The sequence below is a fragment of the Varroa jacobsoni genome, unplaced genomic scaffold (genome assembly GCF_002532875.2).
Source record: "Varroa jacobsoni isolate VJ856 unplaced genomic scaffold, vjacob_1.0 contig00872, whole genome shotgun sequence".
NCBI lineage: Eukaryota > Metazoa > Arthropoda > Arachnida > Mesostigmata > Varroidae > Varroa > Varroa jacobsoni.
The window spans coordinates 107,582-113,949 of record NW_019214543.1 but is presented as its reverse complement, the minus strand read 5'-3'; the positions used below and the strand labels follow the sequence as shown (position 1 = coordinate 113,949).

Sequence of the window (6,368 nt, the reverse complement as noted above, 5' to 3'; positions counted from 1 at the left end):
CATCATACATCTGTCAATCAATCAATCAACCTACCAGACGACTGATCGCCGTTGTGAATTCCGTAGAAAAACTACTGAACAATGCCGGCTGTATTGTTGCCGAGCAGGGAAAGAGGCACGAACAGAAACGAACGGTTGTTAGCCGGAACGGCCCGCAGATAGTACCCGGCGGAGTAAATACGCACTCATAATTTTCTAGCCCTTTTCACTTTTTTGAACGTTTGTGTATCTGCCACTAGCCATTATGACACTCTGTCACTTATATCGGGCCGCACAACGAGACGCAAGCTGGGGAGAGAGAGCGCGAGAGAAAGAGCGAGAGAGAAAGCGAGAGAGAGCCTGTGTAGTTAGGTTGAAAGCAGGGTTGATGGTAGGCCTAGCACAGGGGACCTTCTTGCGCCCGAGACGAGGAAGACTAAGACTGAACGAACTAAGTTACATACATTATGCTTGATGGTAATGATGATGATTATGACGATGGCGGCGATGATGTTGGTGGAAAATACGCAGTAACGAGTATATTAATGTATACATGTATTCTAAGCTATAAAAAATTATCATGAGAGAAGATAAGGAAAGAGAATTGATATAGATATTATATCTACTAGACATTTGGGGTATCAATAGGGGCTGGTAGTGGAGCTCTATGTATGACTGCATGTTTGTGAGAGAAAGCGGGAAAAACTAGAGAAAAATACATAAAAAGGTTATTAGGTGGGTGTCACTAGAACCTCGCGCGATACATTCAGGCAAATTAGCCAGCGCAAAAAATAGTGATGGTAATAGCACAGTAACAAGTGAAAACATAAAGGAAAAGCGACAATAAACACACAAACACATAAAATATAGCGTAAGTTGAATATAGAGTCGTATTGAAATTATGGGGATCATGAAAAGTAATTACCCATGCTAAAAATGAGCGGTAGACTGGAGATGGAAGAATGAAAAGGACGAACGAGGGTGAAAGGTAAATCAAACCTGATTGAAACGAAAAATAGCAGTAGCTAATGAATAGCCAATGAAAGCAATCTCCACACGAATAGATAAGACACGAAAAACACAAACCGTATGATTGACATAGACACATTGAAGACAGACAAAGCAATGACAATATGTGGCCAAGAAGATAACATAGACAAGGCGCAGACACTGTTCTTTATGCGAAAATGGCTGAGCCGACATTAACTTTTCTTTGAATGTGTCTCGAGGTGAAGGCGCAACAAGCATCTAACTAAAAAAAAACTGTACTAGTATATATAGAATTATATTTAAAAAGAAAATATATACAAACTATTATAAGGATAATGATAAATAAATTAAAGAAATAGTAGTCGAAACAAAGATAGATCTAGTAGACACAACAATACAGAACATGAAGAAAATAGCAACGAAAATTTACGACAGAAGTCTTCAAGGTTAACCCACGAACAGAACCTAAATATGGAAAAACAGAGAACGTGAAATGATTTATGTTTTTGCATAACAAATAGCAAATAACAAAAGTGATAGCGAAAGAAGACAATTCTTTGTGAACTTGACAGAGACGGAGCAAAGATAAATAAACATACCAACAATTAGACCAATAAACTTTCTAGATACATTTAACTGAACCAAAACAAAGAACTGGAAGCGAAAAAGGTATGGATCAGCTGCTGATTGAGAATCCAAAAGTGAAGTAAAAAAAACCACGGACGTCGGCGGAGGACACGAGAATCGAAAGTATTCGACGGCGCTGATATCTTGTATATGTACATATATATAAATATATATTGATAGACGTAGCGAGCAGAACAGTATCCTGTCGGGATCTCCCATTTCAATAAAAAAAGGCAACAAACAAATTATCAAACGTACCTTTTCGCACGGATCTTTTTCTTTCATTTGTTCTTTACGTCGGTTCCAGTATATATTCATTATGAAAAAAATGTTTTTCAGTACGCATAACTAAAGACCAAGCTACTTTTTCCCTTTTAGCGTAGTGGTTACTCCCAGAGCTACATTCGTTCTATTATATCGAACTCGTGTGTTTCAGTTGAGTAAACAAAACATCCATTCGAATATTGTTGAATACGAGCTTCTTTGTTTTGCTAACCAATGTGGCTTGTGGTGCGTGCCAAATAACAGCCTATCTCCATTTCAGATTATCAGCTTGCTACAATCTTCCGTAACCTCTCTTCTGGCTTGACGATCTCTGAATTGCGCGCTGATACCAAAGTGTTCAGAATCAAGTTGACTACCATCGCGAAGCCTATGGTGGATGCTAAATGATCGACGAGAGAGCAGGCAATCTTCAGCTGCTAGTGTCGTCCTCAGCAAGCATATACATACATTCTTGTACTAAATAAAGTTCTAATAAATTAGGCTAGCTGTGTCATTTAATCCGAATGCACGAGCTTCTGAATCGGCACAGAAGACATTGGTTAGGAATTACGGTCACAAAGTTCTTAACACTGCACCCGTGCCCTTCGCATCTCACACATTCCTTGCACCTGCATTGTGAAGACATGATCTGTGTGGAGATATCAAAAAATGAGAATAAATTTCAGTTTATTCGACCACTATCGTCGTACGCACTTCAAACGTATGTACGAAAAATTTAGTTAAGAAAACAGTGTTGCTTCTGCTGTGTATGAATGGATTCTCTGTGGAAAAAAAACATGTAGCTGTACATTTATTAAAGTTATTTCGAGGATTGAGAGTAAACATGCATCATGTCAAGCAGATGAGAGCGCTGCGGCACTTGTATATTGCAGAAGATTGAAATGAAGAGTTTCTTATAGAAAGAGTAGCATAATCACTGACAGAATTACTGTCTACGTCTCGATTGTTTGTCTTTGTACCATGCTAAATTCGATCGACAAATCGACCACCGGGGGGTTTCATCTACCTAGCTGCAGCAGCGGCAGCAGCTGAATTGCTGGCGGAACACGGACTTCTGAGTGAAGGTGCCATCCTGCGCCCAGATCTCTTACTTAGCCACTTTTTCCCATTCACGCGACTTGAACCAAAGGGCCTTCCGCTGCCGAGGCCGAAAATCGACCCAGCCACTGGTCAGGAAGGTTTTCCCTGTCCAGTTTGTCACAAGGTATGTTAAATACTGTTAGCTCATCTTTGACAAGCTTTGCCATGTATGACATTAGGTCGTTTAGTATGAAATGCGACAGACACTAACCACGTCTATATATGGTTAATGTTTGTCGTTTAATATATTTTTTTATAACGGTGCGATTTTTGGCAATATTTTTTCTGTATTTGAAGTGCTCTTGAGACCGTTCATTCGGGTATTGATACTCGTATTTTTAGCAAGCAAATGGCAGTGACCCACGGAAAACCAGATAACCGAATGGTAGGGAATAACAGTGACGGAGGCAGTTGGCCGTTTTACTCGATGAAAGATCTTCTACTAGAAAACCGCGAGCCGATGATTCGAAAAGCTCCGGAGAGAGAGAACCCAAAATTCAATAACCTAAAAGACCCTCACCCCCTTCAAAGTTGTATCACAAAAAAAACTGTAGTAGAAGCCGGTCCATCTTAAAGTGCGTCCGTTTCGTGAGTGTACGTAAAAAGTATGCACTTATTTATATTGATTAGATTGATGAAATTAACGAATTTGACAAATAAATGCCACATGACTTGGAAAAGTAATGGCACGTTACTCTTTGCTCTCCAGCCGTTACGGTGATCCATTCCTGTAACAGAGTTGATTTATAATAAAAAAAAAAAAACCGGGTCCCCTGCGATGATCGCGAATGGTCACATCAGTGAAAGGCTGCGATTGAACTGCCGGAATATCACCATAAAGCAAATGCATGGCTACAACAATATGGGGTCTATTTAGGGGGGTTTAAAGCTGGTTCTATCTATTACAGCTTAATGAGTACCGTTTCTTCGATTACGGCTGAAGTATAGTAAACTTTGCACTAGGCAGCTAAGATTAGTGAACGGGGGTGCACCATTATCACCAGCACGACTCTGCTCGACCTCGCACTACGCGTATCACAATGGCCCTCTGTCATCCATTACACCTGCTAGGCGTTGCTTCCACCACTTTTTCTAAGGGCCTCGATAGGATCCTAATAGGAAAATTATTCAAATCCTAACCTATGAAAACTGCGTTTCAAGAGTTCATGGGCTCGTACCATAGACATTTAGAGCAGCGAGATAAGTATCTACCTAAATAGCAGAATAATAATGAATAAAATGGATGCATTCCATAAATGTAAGACGTGGATTTTGGACCATCGCTAAACAAAAGGCCATTGCTACGCCATTAGTTGACAACCATTACTATCATCCAATATGAGGTGGAGTTAGCTCGAAATTTTGACCGAGTAGGAAAATGGCGTTCAGGAAATGCAAGGTGCATTTTCTGCAACATGTACTAATTTACGTTGGCAAGGGCAACACAGACAGCTCTATTTCTATTTAATTTTTATTTTAATAATAATTCTATTTAGGGGTTTCACGTCAAACAAAATAACGGCGTTTTATGATGTATCTTTGTTGGTGTAGTAATGTTTATAGCATTGGTTGTTATTCGTTTATTTCCACAGCATTCAATCTGTACAAGTGAATCTTTCTGACCACACGGATCGACTGATTTGTCGAATCATCCCATAGCAAAACGTATTAATAGTCACTGTCTTTGAATCATGTTAAAATCATGTAGAAAAAAATCATGTCTTTGAATCATGTAGAAAATGTGTTTCATATTGCCACAAGAACGTTAAGTAACGTTTTTTTTCCTGAAGATTCGTTTTTTTGGCCATACACAAACAGCTATTATCCCTTAAGCTAATTCCATTATTATTATGAATCTTCGACTCCCATCGATCTCCAGTTTGCCCTTTTAACTAGTATTTTGTCTCCAATAAACGTCATATCACTGCAGGTGTTCAGACTGCATAGTGTTATGACCCGGCACAAGAAGATCCATTCAGGCAAAGCCGAGTACGTGTGTGATCTCTGTGGTAAGGCCTTCGGAAGGTCCGACACTTTACTGGAGCATAAGCGAGGAGTTCACAAGATCTACAACTCGTGACGAGAGCTTTCCTACTGTAATTAGTTCTGATAATAGAAGATAAACATATATACGATGAAATGTAGCGCAACCATACCGAAAGAAGTAAAGGGAAGCGATTTGTGAGCATGGTTACATTTTCCAGAGGGGCTGTTTAGCTCACTAAGAAACTATCCTGACCTGTATTATTAAATAAGCAAAAAATTGTACATTATTACTGCTATACTGCAAATAGGAGACTTTACGATATCTTGTATGTACATGATAGAGTTCCGGATGGCTGATGACATTTGAGTTTGTTGATATAATAAGCCGCAGTTTGTACAAGCATGGAGACATGAGTCACATAACCCTCACACACATGACCACAGATCTATAGATATACACACAAAACACCATAAATATATACATATATGAGTACGATGATAATATATCTGACAGGAGTGACAAAGAGTCTGAGTCTGTTTTCAGCAAACGACACAGCCGTGTGTGATGTATCCAAAGTAGAAAGGGAACACTTGTGTAAGGCACAGAAATCACAATAACACAACCTCGACAACCGTGAATAGAGCAAAGCGATTCCAGGAACCTTTCAGCAACAATACTATACAACGTGTATAGTCGCAAAGACCCGTAGGAATGAAACCAGTGTAAGAATAATGCAGCCTTAATGAAAATATCACAAAAACAGTGTTTGTTAAGTAAAGTTGGTTATTAGGGCCAGTTCTCTACATCTTGTGAGAGATTTAGGAGCTTGGCATTCGATCCAAAACGAAAAAACAAAAAAAGATGATCGTTTCGACCAAGCAAATAGAGTAACGAATACCAAAAAGTTTTATATTCCTATTGTTGAAACATGATGGTGTGGAAATGTATTTATTACATGATCGATTAAATATACGACCACTATACGATTACGTAGGGTTATAATAATTAGTATTATAAAGCATTATGTGAGCCTGTGAACGTGTGAAAAGTAAATGGTGTAAGTAAATAGAAATATATTATTAAATGTATAAATGTTTATAATAATTTACATTGTGGCGTTCTTTCTTCTTCTTTATTGGTTGAGAATTAAGTAAGTCTAGGGTTCCGTAGTTAGGAATGTGCTTATGGCCCAATTATACGCTCAGATCCATGTCAGATGTCTTTCGGAATTGAATTGAATAGGTAACATTGCATTACGAATATTGTTGTAAAAGAAACTGACCTCGTATATGCAGCATGTTCAATACTTAAAAAAATTATGACATTCAATTATATATCTAAGAAGGCTGCTTTAATAAGCAAGCCTGGGTAAAAATAATCTTCAGCCTCATAGAATCCATCGTTACGTTGATATTCTGTC

At 38.6% G+C, this 6,368-nt stretch overlaps 1 long non-coding RNA gene across 1 annotated transcript; it reads left to right on the top strand.

Moving 5' to 3' along the window:
* Positions 1–6: 6 nt before the first annotated feature.
* On the top strand, positions 7–6,056 carry LOC111271681 (uncharacterized). The gene is made up of 2 exons (XR_002687036.1): positions 7–3,085; positions 4,892–6,056. It is a non-coding gene; the product is annotated as an uncharacterized LOC111271681 (long non-coding RNA).
* The last annotated feature ends 312 nt before the right edge of the window (positions 6,057–6,368 follow it).